The sequence below is a fragment of the Globicephala melas genome, chromosome 10, assembly GCF_963455315.2.
Source record: "Globicephala melas chromosome 10, mGloMel1.2, whole genome shotgun sequence".
NCBI classification, from domain to species: Eukaryota; Metazoa; Chordata; class Mammalia; order Artiodactyla; family Delphinidae; genus Globicephala; species Globicephala melas.
The window spans coordinates 10,529,062-10,547,714 of record NC_083323.1 but is presented as its reverse complement, the minus strand read 5'-3'; the positions used below and the strand labels follow the sequence as shown (position 1 = coordinate 10,547,714).

General features: G+C 59.0%; 1 protein-coding gene across 12 annotated transcripts in view; it reads right to left on the bottom strand.

The window, feature by feature from the left end:
• The window catches only part of ELFN2 (extracellular leucine rich repeat and fibronectin type III domain containing 2), a 57,443-nt gene extending 39,637 nt beyond the window's left edge, over nt 1–17,806 (bottom strand). For 3 of the 12 annotated variants that reach the window (XM_070046404.1, XM_060305640.1, XM_070046405.1), the window contains exons 1-2: nt 17,223–17,334; nt 8,367–8,506 (exon numbers count right to left, since the gene is read on the bottom strand). The gene's annotated coding sequence lies outside the window, so the exon portion shown is untranslated. The other 9 variants (XM_060305642.1, XM_060305639.1, XM_060305649.1 and 6 more) reach the window with 9 other exon arrangements.
• Nucleotides 17,807–18,653: the final 847 nt, after the last annotated feature.

The following is an 18,653-nucleotide window of genomic DNA, read 5'->3' as shown; positions in this document are numbered from 1 at the left end:
GGCACATGTGCTCACACCCACGCACACCCGGCTTTGGTCCCTCCACCTCCCTCAGGTGGCTGAGGGAGGGACACGAAGGCTGCCATAAACAGACAGGGCCAGGCTGTTTGCAGGGCGGGCACAGGCCAGAGGGTGGGCAGAAGGAGACAGAGAGAGAGACAGACGCAGAGCTAAGAAAGCTGAGCCCAGGCCCTGGGTGACCCTGTCCAGACACAGCCACTTCATCCTGGCCCAGGGGCCACGGAAAGTGAGTGCCTAAGCTAGAAGCCGCCAGAACACATTCCACTTTCAGCCCAGCCAGTCGGGGCAGGGTAACCCCGGGCCAGGACCTCTCTGGGCATCAGCATGCCCGTGAGCACAGACCCTGCTGGCTGGGACTCTCCAGTGCTCTGGGGTCCTGATCCCCCATCAAAGCCCAGCTCCCGGACTTCCCTGGTGGCACAGTAGTTAAGAATCTGCCTGCCAACACAGGGGACACCGGTTCGATCCCTGGTCTGGGAAGATCCCACATGCCGCGGAGCAACTAAGCCCATGTGCCACAACTACTGAGCCTGTGCTCTAGAGCCCACAACCACTGAGCCTGTGCTCTACAGCCCGCGAGCCACAACTACTGAGCCCACGTGCCACAACGACTGAGCCCACATGCCACAACTACTGAGCCTGCGCACCTAGAGCCCATGCTCCGCAACAAGAGAAGCCACCGCAATGAGAAGCCCACACACCGCAACTAAGAGGAGCCCCCGCCCGCTGCAGCTAGAGAAAGCCCGCGTGCAGCAACAAAGACCCAATGCAGCCAAAAATAAAATTAAATAAATTAATTAATTGTTTTAAAAAAAGCCCAGCTCCCAACCCTCCCCAGGTCCCTCAGCATCTGCAGCTGCCCTGGAGGCCCAGATGGTCCCCGAGGACAGCCCCCACCCCAAGCTCCCTCCGGAATCCAGGACAGAGCTTCTGGGTCAGCTGCCATCTCAACCAGGCTGGGAACTCCGTCTCCAAAGCCCCTTCCCTGCCAGCAACCTCAGCACCAAATCAGAGAGGGGAAGAGCAGAGCAGTTACAGGAGACAGTAGGTACAAACACGCATCCGTACAGAAGGAGCAGATGGGTCCTGCCTTCCTGTATCCTCTCACTTAATCCTCATGAAGGCCCTTGATCCCATTTCATAGATGAAGACACGGAGGTTCAGAAAATGATTTGCTCAGAGCCAGGCAGCAAGGGGATGAATGAGCTGGGATGGAACCCACGCTGCCTACTCCGAAATTCATTGGCTCTTTCCACAGCATCTTGTTCAGCAGGCACTGGGGAGAGTGGGAAGAGCCACAGTGGCAGACAGCCCCACATTTCCTGGCCCAGCACCCCAGGCTTTGGGATTCCGTAAGCCACAGCCTGTCCTCAACAGCCTAAAAGGTGGTGGCTGGAAAGGCCGTGAAGCCCTGCCTGCCTGCTCCCACCACCAGAAGCAGAGTCAGCGTTTATTGAGCACTCACTGTATGCCAGGTGCAGTGCCAAGTACTTTATAGTTTCCACCTTATGAGGTGGGTACTATTTTTACTCCCATTCTACAGATGAGGATACTGAGGCACTTGTTATGGGCAGAATCAGGAGCTGACCCCAGGCCTGGGCCCACATGCTTGACCACTGTGTCACCCCCTTTTACAGCCCCAGGAGTTTCTCTGCTCTGACCCACTGTTCCCACCCCAGCACCCCAGAGTGTCTGGCAGAGGCAGGAAAGGCCTTGCTCCCCCAGGCCCTGCCTAGCTCCAGGGCCCCTGAGCCACCATCGTCTGGGGTACCTGTTCTGCTTTGCTGACCCCTCTGTGTAGTCTGTCTCTTGCTAGGATGCTCGGGGTCCTTGGCAGGCCCCAACTGCACCCCTGAGGACCAGAGAGAGTGAGGGACTTGGCAGGGTCACACAGCAAGTTGGAGGCAAGAAGGAGCCCTTGTGTCCACCTCACAGCTCAGTCCAGAGTCTGCCCTCCCTCCTATGCTGGTAAAGATTGAAGCTGGGTTAGTTGAGCTGTGACCCCAGGTGGAGGCAGGGGGTGGGGGCATGGGCCTTCGTCAGCTTCTGGAACTCCTCAGGCCTTACTAACCATGCAGCCCCCAACAGCCCTGTGGGCCTACTGTCTACAGGTACTCCTCCCTCCAAGCCTATCTCATCCCATCCCCTCCAGGTGCCCAGCAGTGTCCCCATTTCACAGATGAGCAAACTGAGATTCAGGTGCACATGACCACTCAGAATCAGGATCTAACCCACCGGGCCTTCCTTCCAACCACAGAACGGGCCCTCCTGTAGGTGCTGCCTTGAATCCAACCCCTTCCCAGTCCTCAGGGACTGCCTCTTCCAGGAAGGCTTCCCAGAACTCAGGGAGACTCCACTCAGTGGGACCATCCCCTCCTCCTGCACTCAGAAAGCAGATGGAGTCCAGGACACCCACAGTGCCTCCGCCCTCAGACTGGGGCTCCTGGGAGTCGAGGCTCTATCTCCCCTCAGACGGGGCACTCCCTGGAGTCAGGCTGTGTCTCCCTCAAACAAGGATCCTGATGGCTCGGTCTCTCCCCACCTCCCCTAACACCTGGGGCTCCCTCAGGACAGAGCGACATGCTCTCCTTCCTTCAGACCAGGAGTCATGAGAGTGGGACTCCCACCCCGCTCCTCCTGCACCTCCATCCACACAGCCCCCCCGCCCAAGACTCTGCCCCAGGCAGGACCCCAGGCCACGCCCCAGCCCCCTCCTCTCACTCCCTCCTGGCCCTCCTCCAGGCCTGGCCCGTACCAGGCAGGCTACCCCCGCCCCGGCCCTGTCCATGAATCCCACCTCTGTTGGGCACCACAAACCCCCCTTTCTCCTCCCCAAACAAATGGGGTCTTGACTGAGACACTGGGATAACCGCACACAAGGCCAGATCTATTCCAGGGGCTAGTGAGGCTGCCAGCAGTTGGGGTGGGGGGAGCCAGGCTGGTGGGAGCGGTCTGCCCATCCGCAACCCCTCAAGGTCCAGCCTCTGAAATCGGGGCCACTCTAAGCGCCATCCTGGTGGGGCTGAGACCAATAGTTCACTCCCTGGGTAACCCCAGAGCAGACCCATCCCGGGCACCTCCATCACTCTCTCCCCTCTTATGAGACAGAGCAGACAGGAGCCTCCGAGCCTAGGTTCAAGTCCCTGCTCTGTGCCCCATGGAGAATTTCCCCAAGCCTGAGTCTGGTCATTTGTAAAATGGGCATAACGAATATACTCTGCAGGGGCTGCTGTGACTGTGAAAGGGGATACAAATAAGAATGGCTCTGGTGCGTAGTAGGTGCTCAATTAAAACCTTCTCTCTCCTCTCTGATCTTCTCTCTTTCTTTAAGGGAGGTGGGGCTGGGGTAGGATAAGAGAGCCCAGGCTGCTAGGGCAGAAAATGGCCTGTTCCAAGCACTTAAAATGTCCCCCATTCAGAAGTCAAAATCTCAAATCCCTCAGGGCCGGCAGTGAGGCCCCCCGGGACCAGGGTGATTCAGCAGATGCTGTTCTTTCCACCCTGGGGAGGGGGACTTGAAGCCAAGGCTGCAAATCAAAGGTCAAAGCCCACTGCCTCCCAGAAGCCAGCCCAGATCAGCCAAGATAGTATCCCCATTTTATAGACAAGTAAACTGAGACACAGAGTGGTTAAGTAATTTGCCTAAGGCCACACAGGTAGTGAGCAGCTGAACTGATTCAAGATAGTATCCCCATTTTAAAGACATGTAAACTGAGACACAGAGTGGTTAAGTAATTTGCCTAAGGCCACACAGGTAGTGAGCAGCTGAACTGATTCAAGATAGTATCCCCATTTTATAGACATGTAAACTGAGACACAGAGTCGTTAAGTAATTTGCCTAAGGCCACACAGGTAGTGAGCAGCTGAACTCATTTCTTTTGACAATTCTGGCTGCTAACATAAGGTTTTCCTTCAGGCAGGAGTCTTCCCTACTTAAAAGCCTTTCTGTGATTCTGCCTCTGTGTTCAGAGTAAAGTCTAAACTCTCTAACCTAAAATGCAAAGCTCCCCAAGGCGGTGTAGCGCAGCAGGAAAAGCACTTGACCCGTAACCAGCCCAATCTGGGGTCAAATGCCAGGTCTGCCACCTACTTCCAGCTGCGTGTTCACAGGCAGTTTACCAAGCTTCCCTAGAGCCACTTTCCATATGTGTAAAATGGGAATGATGAGATGACTTCCCAGGGTAGCTGGCAGGGTTAGCCCACGCCTTCACCACATATCTACTGAGCATTTACTATGTGCCAGACCCCATTCAAGGCCCTTAGGATGGAGCAGGGAACAAGACGGAAAAAGCTCCTGCCTTCACAGAGCTGATACTCTAAGCTCTCACGGTAGGAGGGTGGATAATAAACGAGCAAATAAACAAAATAGCATAGGTTGTGGTAGGGGCTAGAAGGAAACAAAGAGAGAGGGAAGAACGAGAGCAATGAACAGTGTGGTCAGGGAGGGCCTCCCTGAGGAGGTGACAGTGAGACAGAACAGGAGACAGCCACGCACGCCACAAGCCTGTGGAGCATCAACAGGCACAGAAGGAACGGCCACTCCTGTAGAAGGAACAGCAAGTGCAAAGGCTGGGGAATTCAATGACACCTGGAGCATGTGGGAAAATGCCTGGCCCGTAGCAGAAAATCAGTAAACAGCAGGTACTGGTATTACTGCTACAAGCCCCTTAAGCTCCTTGCATCTTGCTTTCTTTCCTCTTCTGGAAAATGAGATGCTGTGAGGATTCAAGGGAATCCTAGGTCTCTTCCACTTACATGAATTCATTTAAAGTACCCCTTGTTCTTGGGACTTCCCTGGTGGCGCAGTGGTTGAGAATCCGCTTGCCAATGCAGGGGACACGAGTTTGAGCCCTGGTCCGGGAAGATCCCACATGCCATGGAGCAGCTAAGCCCATGAGCCACAACTACTAAGCCTGCGCTCTAGAGCCCGCAAGCCATAACTACTGAAGCCCGCGCACCTAAAGCCCACGCTCTGCAACAAGAGAAGCCACCGCAATGAGAAGCCCGCGCACCACAACAAAGAGTATGCCCGCTCGCCATAACTAGAGAAAGCCTGCGCACAGCAACGAAGACCCAATGCAGCCAAAAATAAATTAGTTAATTTTTTAAAAATTTTAAACTAAAATTAAAATCTAACTTAAAAAAATATATATATATATATATATATAAAATTTAAAAAACAAAGTAACCCTTGTTCCATTATTATTCCTCCAATTTTGCAGGTGGGGAAACTGAGGCTCCCAAGATCCCACAGCCCATAAAGGGCAACATTAGGATGTGAACCTGGGTCTTGTAATCCCAAACTCTGTGCTCCTGCCAGCCTTCTGTGGTCTCACTGTACTTAGAGTGCTCAGAACCTCCTTCTCTCTATCCCAAGACAGCTCTGTTAGAAAGTCTCTTGTGATGAACTGAGGTCTATGCCTGGTTGGTCCCACTTCTGCCATTTGGGACCACCCAGGACTGCTCTCTATCTCCTCTTACCCAAGTCAGCCAGAAAGGTGAGAAGGCTGACAGGTTAGAGAGAGCAGCTGCCGCTGCAGGAAACACCTCCCCAGGCACCAGGCCCAGTGCTTTAACTTCATTCCCCTGCCTCACATTGGCAAGGTGAGGTAAGGATTATCATACCCATTATACAGATGAAGAAACTGAGGTCCAGGGACTTCCCTGGTGGTCCAGTGGTTAAGAATCCGTCTTGCAATGCAGGGGACACCGGTTTGATCCCTGGTCAGGGGACTAACATCCCACATGCTGCGGGGCAACTAAGTCTGTGTGCCACAATTAGAGAGCCCTCGCACCGCAACTAATGACCCTGCATGCCACAACTAGAGAGAAGCCTGCACACTGCAACGAAGAGCTCACATGCTGCACCCAAAAATCTTGGGTGCCTCAGCTAAGACCCAATGCAGCCAAAAAGTATACAATTAAATATATATATATATATATATATTTTTAATTATTAAAAAAAAAGAAACTGAGGTCCAGAAAAGTAGAGAAACGTGGCTAGGGCCATCCACCTAGACAGTGGTGGAGGCAGGATCTGAACTCAGATCTCTGTCACTCAAAAGACATCCTGCTTGTCACTCCGCAAACCCCTAAAAAGTCCTCTTTGGATATCCTTTTCAGTCCCTTGCCTGGCTTGTCCCCTGGTGGTGCCAAGGTTGACAGGACAGACTTCCCCTGATACTCCCAGGGTACCACCAGCCAGGGCTGGCTGAGCTGGCAGAACACTGGGCCCTTGGGAGGAAGCCAGGAGGCTGGGGGCTCAGGCACAGCTCGGGGGACAAGGCCCACATGATTAAAGTGCACACCCAGGCCCCTGGAGCTAGCAGGCAGGGAGCACCGGACAGGGAGCCAGCCACACCTGGTTCCGTCCTGGCTCCACGACCAAGGTGCTGCATGACCCTCCTCCTCTCCAAGCCCCGCCTCCTGCTTCCTTGATGTCAGGTCAATACCTCCGCTGCTCAGTGAACACAGGAAAGGAAAAATGAGGCAGATCTCTGGTGAGAAGGCACCTTGTCCACCCCAGACATGTCAGAAAATCATTTTTTAAAGAAAGTAACGATGATGGTGGTGGTTACCACTTACTGAGAGTCTACTAGGTGCCAGGAACCAGAGCATCCAGACATTATCCCAAGTGACAGCAACCTCGAGAGGCATGTGCATCATCTCCATTTTACAGAAGGGGAAACTGAGGCACAGAGTCATACAGCTGTAAGTGACAGAGCCAGGATTCAAACCCGGAACTCTGTGCTCTTCCACGCTGCCTCCTACTGTTACCAAAATGAAATGAATACATGGGGACTGAGGGAAGAGAGACAACTCTGAACGGCGGGAGGCAGGATGGGGGGGCCGGAGTCCTAGTGGAGGAGTTAGGCCTGATGAGTTGAATATTTGGGGAGGCAGGCACCCAGGGTCAAATCCCAGGCCTAGCACATGTATGCTGTGTGACCTTGGGCAAGTCACTTCCCCTACCTGATACCTCAAAGGCAGGCATCAATGCCAGGCTTCCCAGAGCTCAGCAAACATGAAGGATGGGGACAAAGTCATTTGGGGACAAGGAGGGAACATGCGTCCAGATGGGGGGCTAGTATGCTCCAAGTCCCCGAGGAGGGAGAGGGCTCAAGGAACAGAGGCAGGAGAGCTTGGCCACGAAGTGGGAGGGAAGGACAGGCAACAGAAGGCCATGGGAGGAGGGATGCCAGTGGTGCAGCAGGGGCCGCAGTCTGGCCTGGACAGGGCAGGATGCGCAACGTAAGTGGGGAGCACAGCTCAGACCCACCCAGTGTGCCTCACTGCCCCCACCAAAGAACCCTGCTTCAGCCTGTGCCAGCAATACCAAGTCCACAGCAGTAGCCCCTCCCCCGTCACCCCCCCACCCCATCCTCCATGGAGCACCCATCACCAGCCCTTCCCCAGGGAACCCCAACACCTTGGCAGCCACGGCCCCTCCACATGGGGACCACCACATCTTAGAAACGGCATCTCCCTCTCCTTAGCAACCACCAACAGCAAGCCCAGACAGCCAGCCTCCTCCCTGTTTCCTCCTCTCTCCATGGAGACCACAATGCCACAGAGGCGGCTCCCTCGCCAGGGCAACGGCAACCACCGTCACTCAGCGCCCCGCCTGGACAACAGCTCCCTCCACGTGGCCACCACCAACACAGCCACAGTGACAGCGACAGCCTCGGCCTCTCCTCTCCAGGGCAGCCACCAGCCCCAGCCTGGACAGCTCCTGCCAGTGGCCGGCCTGCCTGCCTGCCTGCGGCCTCCTAGTGTCAGACTGCTCCCCTGCCTCCTCCCAAATTCAATGACACTGGATCAGGCCTGGTATTGACTCTGCCGGCACTACCCCTGCTCCCCGCTCACTCCCGGCCCCTCCGTCCGCCCCTCTCTACGTGGAAAGGCCCCATCCGAGACAGAAGAGGCCATGTTCTTCCAGGCCATCCCCTGGAGGCCGGTCCCGCCACCCCCAGCTGGGGCACAGATGCCCCTTGCCCTGCTGGGGTGCAGGCAGGCCAGGCTCAGGCTCTCAGCCGGGCAAAGGGGCAGAAGTGGGGTCTCTGAGCCAACAGGGGCTGCCTCCCTCCCCTCCCCAGTGGACCTGTTCCAGCCCCCCAAAGGCCCACCACTCTGCCAGCTGCCTCAGAGGCTCTGTGGAAGGGAAGCCGGGTGGGGGGGGAGCAGAGTTGGGGTGCCGGCAGCTGGGGGCAGGGGTGAGGCAGGGCAGGAAGGGACAAACAGGAGGCAGAGGCTGGGCTACATCACGGGTTTTCAAGGCCAGGTCACGTGGGCCGTGCTCACAACAGCCACACACTCACACGCCGTCAGAAGGACCCTGTCCTTACCAGATCTCTGCGGGCAGAGGGAGCCCCTGCGGCCAGCGAAGCCCTGTCCCTGGCCTGGTCTCAGCAGCGGCGGCAGCGATGGAGTCTCAGGTCCTGGTCCAGCTCGGGCGGCAGCAGCTCCTCACCCAAGTCCTCTCCTTCTGCGGGGAGGAGGCGAGGGGGAGAACGGGGAGGGAGGGGGGGACAGCAGGAGGGAGGGAGGAGGGAAAAATGCTGAAGTCTTGAAGGGTACACTCACTTTTTTCTTAGGTTTCCCATGGTAACCGAATATACCACAAACGAATATCACTGTGAGAGAGAGGAGGGAGGCAGAGGGAGGGGAGGAATGGAGGGAGATGCAGAGAGATGGAGACAGAAAGATGATGGGGCAGGAAAGAGGGAAGGGAAGGGCCTCAAGAGCCAGAAGGAAGGCTGGGGACTCCCCACCCTACCCCCCAGGGTTCTCGGGTGAGGAGAGGGGAGGAGCCAGGGCCGCAGGGCTTCTTCCAATCCCTCCATGGCCCCTGGGCAGGAGGTGCAAGCAACAGATGGAGAGATTTTCTGGGAGCTAAAGGGCCCCCACTCCCACCCACCTCATCCCATCCGTGCTCTTCAGCCCCTGCTGGGCCTCTCAGCCTGGACGGTCCTCCCAAGTCACTGTCCCAGCCCCACACCTCACTCCCAGTCACAGACACACACCCAGGTGGGGATGGCCACACACACCCTCACGCTGACCTGATGCCCAGCACCCCCACACACCCCTCCAGCCACGCCGGCCTCCTCTCGGTCACCCCAACACCCGCTCTCGGTCACCCCAACACCCGCTCTCGGCCCACTCCCTCCTACAGCTGGGCCCCATCCCCTCTGCTGCAGGGAACCAGCACCCCTCTCCCCCCCAGCACATCTCTTATTCAAAACTTTGCAAGGACTGGCACCCACCCCTGGGGCCCCCCGCCCGTGTGCCACCAGGGGTAACACCTCGGCCCCACCACCCGCCATACGTGCTCACACACTCTTAGAGCACTGTACCTGCCTGACCTCCACGTGCGCAGACACACAGACTCCCAGACTGACGTGCCTCGGCCGAACTTGCCCTCCATCTGTGCGCACACGTGCACACACACACACACTCATCCCCTTCCCGCGGAGGCCCCTCTCTCTGTCTGGCCCCGCACCCCATCAGCCCAGATGGTACTCCTGGCCCTCCCCCGCAGGCAGGGGCTCACACCTCGGCCCCCTCGACATTGCCATTCACAAACATATGTATACCCACCGAGTGCTGGCAGCCAGGGGCAGCGACAAAACAGAAACACACTCTCGGCCACCCCCCAACCCGCCCCCCATCACGCCATACCTCAATCCACCACCCACACCCAGAGGCAGAGGAGGAGGAAGCAGCCAGCTTGCTCCAGGTCCAGGTCCGGAGGGACACCCTCCCCCTAGCTACCCGGCTCCCACTTAACCCCGAGCCCAGCGGCAGCAGGGATGGGACGCACCCCAGGCTGCACACTATATGCCCACACACACACACACACACACACACCAGCAGCCACAGGGCACACCCAGACAGCAACCAACACACCAGAATTTCACACTCCCTCCGACACACGTGTGCACACAGACTCAGATGCACTGTACCCAGCTGCCCACAGAACCCAGACACAGGGGTGTCTGCTCCAACTTGCAGACCAGCACATGTGCCAACACGCCTGGGGACACTGCACAGACACATGTCAACACACCCACAGAAATACACAGGCGCCCACTCACTGGGGACGGGCCCCCAACACACACACACACACACAGTTTTCACCATACACACCCAGACAAGCATGCCCACGGGCACAGGGGTCCCTGAAAAGACTCACAGGCCAACACATACATGCTCCAAGCTAGCTCCCAAAGCGGGGTACGGCTCCGGACACACATGGCCACGCCTGCGCACCCGCCCCAGCTCTCCCAGGGCAGTTCACGGCGGCGCCCCGCCCCCCCGCCGTCCACACCCACCTGACCCACACACCCCCTCGCCAACGACTCGGCTGGTCCTCGTTTCCGTAGGCCCCTCCGTCCCCTTCCCCGGAGGCGCGCGGGCCGGTTTAAGATCCCGAGCACCGCGCCGAGCCCAGAGGCCGTGAAATTGGCTGCGAGCGCCAGGGGATGCGGCTGCAAATTCTAAGCACAGGGAAGTAAGGCGGAAACCCAGCCGGGCCTGCCGCGCGGGGCGGGGGCGCAGCAGAGCGGCGGCCGGCGGGTCTGGGACCCCCCGGGGCCTCGCTGCCGCGCGGGCTGGAGGCTGGGGGCCCGGGGCGGAGGCTGTATGCGAGCTCCCGCCCACCCCGCCGCCGCGCACGTGCCCAGCGGGGGGCTGCGCCCGCGTGCACCAGCCCGGGACGCGCACCGGGGACGGATGCTCCCCGCCGCCCGCCAGACCCGGACCTGCCGCGGCCAGAGCGCCCACCGGATGAACAGCCTCTGGCCACCGTTACGGGACTCTGCGTCGCCGCCTCCTCCGGGACGCCTTCCTGGCTCTCCGCCTTCCTCCAGGCTTCTCTGCTCCCCCCTCCACCCCCGCCTCTGGCCTCTGCTCACACGCACAGCCGCAGGCTCAGCTCCACCCGCGCCCTCGCACCAAAGGAAGGGAGACGTAGGGCATCAGGGCATCGCTCTGTCCAAGATGCTGAGGGAGGCCCTCTCCAGCCTCACCTCATCCCCACCGCACTTCAGGCCTTTCCCAGCAGTGAGGCCTTGAACTGTGACCGCACACCCTGCCTCCGTTTCTCCTCTGTGCAACAGGGATGATGCAGAGGGTCGTTCTGAGGATTTACTGAAGGACTTCTTGAGCTTAGAACATCAGTCAGTGAACACGAAGATTATTAGTATTAGTCAGTGTCGGTCTCGGTCTTGCTGCTGTGTCACCCAAGGCAGGGCACCTCACTTCCTTGAGCTCAGGCTCCTCTGGAAACCGGGTTGCTGCCTCCCAGGCTGCGTGGGAGGAGTCCGGAGATCCCCGGGAACACGCAGCAGCCCCCTCAGCTGCTATCCACCCAGCAAACATGGGCGAATTCACCTTCTAAAATGCACTAAAAATGCAGGTTCCTGGGCTCCACATCCAACGTACTGAATCCAACTCTCAGCAGGCAGGGCCCGAGGATCTGCATTTTAACAAACAGCCAGAGCCTCTGACACGCTCTGGCAAAGAGGATAATGCTGGATTTCTTCGTCCAGATTTCAGGGTCATTTAGGTTGTTGTGTGGTTGATCCCCAAACTACATGTCCAGACTCACCTTCCCAAAATCCACTCCGGGCTTTCCTACCTCCAGACCTCGGCTCACATGGTCTCCACCTGGCATGCCCCTACCCAGAGGCCGGCTGGACCTCTTCCACAGTACTCCAGCCAAGATTAAACAAGATAATAGAGAGTGCTTCGCCCTATGCCTGGCACGTAGCAGGTGTGCAATCATGGGGGCTCTACAGTGCCCAGAGCAGAAGTCGTCCCAACCTCTCCAGCCCTGCTTACAAGGCTGGCTCAGGCCACAGGCTAACAGGGACCCCCTGTCAAGGAAGCCCTACTGTGTGCAGGCCCCACGCCCGGCACCTGGCAGATGGTCCAGGTATCTCCCGTCTCCTCGGGACAGGAGCTCATCTCTGGGGGTTTCCACCTGAGTCCTGGGCATAGCAGTTATCCTTGGGTGAGACGTGCTTATAATTGTGTGTGTGTGTGTGTGTGTGTGTGTGTGTGTGTGTGTGTGTGTGTGGACTGAATACAAAATACATCAGCCCATCCTCCATAGCACGTAAATGAAAGAAAGTTGTTCAATAAGTATTCTTTGAGGGCCCACTAGTCTCTACCCATTTGGAGCTGACACGCTGCAGGAGAGACAGACAGGAGACCCCCCCACAGGTAATGAGAAGGGCAAGGAAGGGAGGCTGGCAGGCAGGCTGACCCCACAGCCTGTGTCTCCCCAAGTTCCAAGAGGAAGAGAAAAGATAGAAACAGGCCAAGGAGGGAAACTGAGTCAGGCTTGAGCCACGAGGTTGGGCCCTTGAGAATGGCTCCCCGCTTGCCCCTGAGAGAGGTGGTGACCAGTGTGCACACACACGCATAGACACACCCACAAAGCATGCCCTGCCGCCCCCAACCCCTCTACACGCTCCAGCTGTGGGGTACGCAGCTCCCAGGCCCTTCTCATGCTTCCTTGGGCCCCCCAGCCTGGCTCCAAGAAAGAGTTTCTATGCATTTCAGGGGATGAAAGTGGAGGCTAAAAAGAGAGGGAAGGATGGACACACACACAGACTCGCAGCCCAAGCCCCATTCCAGGGAACCAGGAATGCATAAAGGACACAGATGGGAAGGGGGAGGGAAATCATCTAATTGACACCTACTATGTGCCAGACACAATGCTACACGCTTGTCATTCTCTTATATAACTAACCCGGCAGAGTTAGAAATTCGGTACCACTACCCTCACTTTCCATTGAGGAAACAGAACCTTCCGGAAGTGAATTCTCTTGCCCAGGACACACATCAAGGATGAAAAGGGGCAGAATTTGGGCCCTGAGCCCCTCCCTGCTCTTCCACAGGCGAGACAGGGAGAGTGTGGCCGAGTGGCCAGGGGCCCCCGGCTGAGGCCACGACAGACTCAGGCCTGGGGAACATACTGATCCTGGAGCAGCAGCCCCTCCACCTCTGAGGGGAGCCCCCACCGAGCACCCCCTGTACTCCCAGCGCTGTGGGAGAACCGGGGAGCAAGGAGCTACCTTTGGGAACGTCACAGGTCACTATGGAGGGGGGGCGCACAGGAGGAATGCAGAGAGAACTGAGACCCAGCAGCCTTTCTGCTCCTCTCTGCCTGCAGCCACACCCACTGCTTCCCTACACTGCCCCCATTTACAGATAAGCAAAGCAAGGCCCTGAGAGGTCCCTCAGAGAGAGGGGCACCCCAAGATGCCCAGGGTTCCCTAGCAAAAGGGTTCATCAATTAACAATTAATGATGCAAAGAGTCCACCCGTGGGGCTTCCAGTCCTCATTCCACTGCTGTGTGGCTCTGAGCTGGTCTGGAACCTCTCTGTTTCTTATCTGGAAAATGAGGAATAATAGCTCTACTACAGAAGGCTTTGTGGGATTAAATGAGTGCCCCTAAAAGAGCTTCCCACCAGGCCTGGCTCTCAGTACACACTCAATGAATATTAGCTAATATCATTATTATTATCACTATAATTACTGCCGTCAGAAGCATCATGCAGCCAGCGCCCTTCCTTTGGCACCCTGAATGTAAGCTTGCCCAGGTGGCTCGCCAGCCCTCAGGGGCTCTCTGGGGACTGTCTGCAGAGCTGGGAGGAGGAGGAGGGGGTTCTATCATTCCAACCCCCCCTCCCCCGACACCATCCCCAGTACTAACGGCAGCGCCTCTGCCCCAGGTGCTAATTGAGCCAGGAGAAGGTTAATTTAATAGAGGATTGGGCTGGGACAGCAGGAGACAGAGGACTGAGTTAACCTGGACTATTAACGCTGTCCCCGAAGAGGCCTGACTTGTTAAGGAGTCTTGGGCTTCAAGGCAATCTGCTTCCTGGCTGTCGTGTCTGCACAGTGCACTGTCCTAGCAGATTTGGTGGGGGGCAGGTGGCAGGAGAGAGGACCTGGCTCAGGGGCACCGGAGCTGAAGCGGTGAGAGTAGCTGTGATGGGTGCAGTCCCGACCCTGCATGGGGATGCCACACTCTCACACTCGCGCAGCAAAGCCCACAAGGCAAGCTGCTACCACCTCGGACACAGACAGGAGCTGATCCCCGCGTCACACGCGGCCAGGACACAGCAGAGGTGTCACTGGCACGAGGTCTACTTCCACAGCAGCCACCCCACCAGATATCGGGGACAAGGGAGCCACACCGGGGAGCAGGCACAGAGCCTCCTGTGAGCACCCCTGGCTGACCTCACTAGAGGCGGCTAAGCAGCTGGATGCGGCCATTTCTATCAGCCGGGCCATCTCGGAATCTCATGGGGCAGAACAAGCAGACACTGGACCGAGTCAGGAGGCAGCCTGTACTGCAGCCACTGACCTCTCCACCTTGGGCCCCTCACCCTGGCGCCTCCCACTCCTTGCCCCCACTGCGCAGAGCGCCCTGTCCCTCCGTTAAATGAGAGTGCCCTGCCAATCCAACGGGTCTCCCCGCACCCACCAAGCAGGGGAGTTCTCACTAAGGAATGAAACGACAACAGCTTACTTTACCCTCTGGACCTCAGTTTGCTCATCTGTCAAATGGCCACATAATATTGCCAGCCTACCAGCCTCACAGGACTGCTGTGAGGATCCAAGGAGAGAAGAGAAAGTTGTTTACAAAGCCAGAGTTAAAGCAAAACAGGGGAGCAGCTTCTGGGCTGGGGGACAGGAGGCTAGGGGATGGGGCTCACGTGGACTGACCTTCTATCATGTGCTGGGCATCTGGCCCCCCAGAAGCCCATGAACTCCTGTAATCCCCCCTCGCCTCCCTAACCACTTTCCAGGTGACAGACAAGAAATTGAGACCCAGAGAAGTGACAGGAATGCCTAAACCACAAAACACAGAGAGGCAACATGGGATTAGAACCTAAGGTCTCTGGCTCCCTCGCTGTGGCCGTTTTCTGTTGTCACCTGCACTTACACATACATTCACTCACCAGAACACAGTCACCGAAGGGTCTGTGCAACCCCGTTGGGATGGGGTGGAGAACAGGAACTGGCGGGGTCCAGGCAGGGGAGGGGGAGGGGGGACACCACGGGTCGGGTGTTAGGCAACAGAGATGTGCTATTAGGGGGGCAGGCCTTACGGAAAGGGGTCCCACGTCCACTCAGGAAATGGGACCTCTTGGGAGGGACTGCTCACCCCAAGGCTCCATCCCTCTCCCCTCCTCACCCCTCACAACACAGGGGATGTGACCACACTGAGCCCCACACCCTCACCATGACACCTCCCTCACCCTCCCACTGACATCACCCGGTCCTTGGGGGTGACCCCTCACACTGCTGTCCCAGTGACGTCACCGGCAACCTGGAGCTGATGTCACACCCAGAGGTTCTCACTGACGTCACACACATAAACACATACACACACACACACACACACACACACACACACAGAGCTCCCTGATACCCCCTTCAACTACTCCTATTTCTTCCTGCCCAGGGGCCGATGGCCCAGAGGTCCCCACCCATGTACACAGCTCATTCAGGACAGGCATCTACGGACGGTGCCTGTGTGTGTGCGCGCGTGTGCGCATGCGAGTGCGCAGACATTCCTCTCCTAGGACACACGTTTACACACATGTGCAGGCCCCCATGCCCTGCTGATGGCCTAGACACGACACGTCCCACAGGTGCCCACAGGCCCTGAGAACAGGTGTTCGAGCCAGGCACACACACATACACATGCAAATTACTCCCCTGGTGAGGCAGATAAAAATGTCCCTCAGTAACTAAATCTGGCAGCCTGGGGCCTGCAGCTTCCACCACATTCCTCCAGGTGCTGCCAGCACCTCCCTCCTCCCCCCCCCCCAGCTTCTCTCCTCCAACAGCCGCAGCCCGGACACACACACACACACACACACACGCACGCACACACAAACACACACACACTCCGGTCCAACACCTGTGTCTCAGCAACGGGATCGAAGCGCCCTCCAGAGGCAGCCCCTGGGGTGGGAGGGGTCCAGGTGGACGGAACACAGCAGGGAGCCCAGAGCTGCAGAAAGTGTCCTCAAGTACCACGTTTCTCCATTTCTCCCAAGCTGAGCCCAGAGAGGGTGAATGCCACCATCCCCTGTCGTCTCCTTCCTTGGGCACGGCTGACACACCACAGCCTGGCCGCCTCTGTCCTGGACACGAGCTCCCCGAGCACACACAGACGAACACAACAGCACTCTCCCCTCCAAACACTCCGAGGAAACCCTGCTGAGCCACGAAGAGAGTGTGTGTGTGTGTGTGTGTGTGTACAGACAGACAGCACAGGGTCCACTCCTGCACACAGCCCCGTGTGCACACACAGCACACACATCCTTCCCCACGTGCACACACTGCCTCACCAGCCAACACACCCACCCCCTGCCCCTCTCTTCTGCCAGTTGTTGGAGCCCACACACGCACGCACACACACACACACACACACGCACGCACACACACACACACACACACACACCGGCAGTGGCCCCGGCCCTGCCAGAGCTGCAGTCTGCAGATCTCTGCCGATTTCTGCTGCCTCCCTGGGCCGCCTCCCTGCTTGCCCCACACCAGCGCCACCAGAAAAAGGGGCAAAGCGTTTGCAAGGGTTCCCACCCCCTGGGAGCCTCCACTCCCCAATTCCGGTCCTCTTACCAAACCCATCGCCCTCCTGCGGGGAAGCAGGGGGAAAGCCCCACCCTGGCCCCCTCCCGCTGGAGCTGTCATCCCGCACCAATCAAACCCCCCTTACCAGCTACGAAGATGAATCCCTTGACCCGGCAGCACTCCGTGAAAGAGGGGAGCGAGGGCCCCCGATTCGCAAAGATGGGGGCAGAGAGGTGCGCTGTGGCACTGGCTGGCACGACCGTCCACCACCAAGCCTCTGCACCAGCCCCCGAAACTGCTCACCTCACCGACCGTCCTCCTCGTCCTCCCACCCCGCCTCCGCCCACCACCACCACCGCCCCCCCCCCGCCGCCCCGCATAGGGTGGTCCTCCGGGGGTCTCACGGGGATGCCCAGACCCAGGAGGCGCCGCGGGTGGCTTTCCCCGTCTCATCCTCCCCTGGCTGTGTCCCCCTCCCAAGCCCCACCCCCACTGGCGGAGGGGGTGTCCGCCGGTCCCAGCGCCCACTCCCACCGTCTCCGCCGGCCGCGGGCGCTCGGATCTGGAGGAATTCACTCACCTCCAGCCCCAGCCGGGCTCCTGGCCGAGCGCCGCCTCCGGCCGCGGCGGCTGCGGGGCCTGCGCGCCAGGGCGAGTGCGAGTGCGAGCGCGGAGCGATGCGCGCGGCGCCCGGCGGGCTTGGCGCGCCGGCCGCGGCTCGGTGCGTGGCGTGTGTCTGTGGCGCGACCAGTGTGTGTCTGTGAGCCGCCGTGTGCGCGCAGACCCCGCCGCCGCCCGCCGCGCCTCTGCCTCGCCGGGACCCGCGCCCGGGAGGGGGCCGGAGCGCAGCGTGCGTCAGGGCCCGCGGCCGCGGCCGCGGTCTGTCCGCCGCCCTAGCCGCCCGAGCCCTCCGCCCCCTCCGCAGGCCTCTCCGCAGCGAGACCCCTCCCGCCCCCTCTCCCGGCTCGAGGCCGCCACGGACACACGCACGCTCGCAGACACACGCCCGCCGGGCGGGGGCCGCGCCTGGCTCCTCAGCTGCACCCGCGGCCCCGCGGACGGCTGAGCCCCCGGCATGCCCCGGACCCCAGCCCCGCTCACCCCGCGGGGACCGGGTCCCGCCGCCGCCGGCGGATTCAACAGCTGGAGGCAAACTTAATGCGGGGCGGGCCGCCGGAGGTGCGCAGCGCCCCCCAGCGGCCGCCCGAAGACGCCCGAGCCCCCTGGTCTTCCCACTACAGGTGGATCCCCCACCCCACCCCATCCCCGGCAGCCGTCCGGCTCGCCCGTCCAGTGCTCAACCGCTGACAACCGGAGAACTGTGGCTGCTGCGTTCCCATTTTACAGGCGAGACAACTGAGGCTCGGTGAGCGCAGTGACTCCTCCAAGGTCACACAGCGTGCTTGATAGCAGAGACAGTAGTAGACTCCGGGTCTCTCTACCCTTGGGCTAGGGCTCTGGGCTGCCGCTCACTACCTTTCCCCACCCCTCACGGAGTATGCCCAGGGGCACACTGGTCTCTGCTGCTGCCCAGAGACGCTTCCTAAGACCTTTGAGCCCTAGCCTCTCTCTGGCCACCGCCCCCCACGTAAACACACACAGAGGTGGGAGATGCAGAAAGAAGCTCTGACATCCGGGGCCTATACCTCCACCCCCACCCCCACCCAACACACACACACTTGGGCACACAAGTACCTGGTGAGGAGATTTGGCTCATGTCACGTGCAGGAAGAAACAGGCGCCGTCTCGGCTCCTGGGACCCGCAAACCTTCCCGTCGAAGCCCTGCCTGGGACAAGCCCTATGCGTCTCAATCACTTTTATGGGGCCTTGTGCGCCAGTGCCTGTCCTCAAGTAGTGCACAGCAGAACAGGCTGCAGGAGCTCCCAGAAGGAGCATCTCACCCAGGCCAGGAATGGGAGAGACTCCCTGGAAAAAGCCATTGCCTGAGCTGAATCTTGACGGACGAATAGGAGTTGGTCAACTGAAGAAGGTGGAGAAGTATGTCCCAGG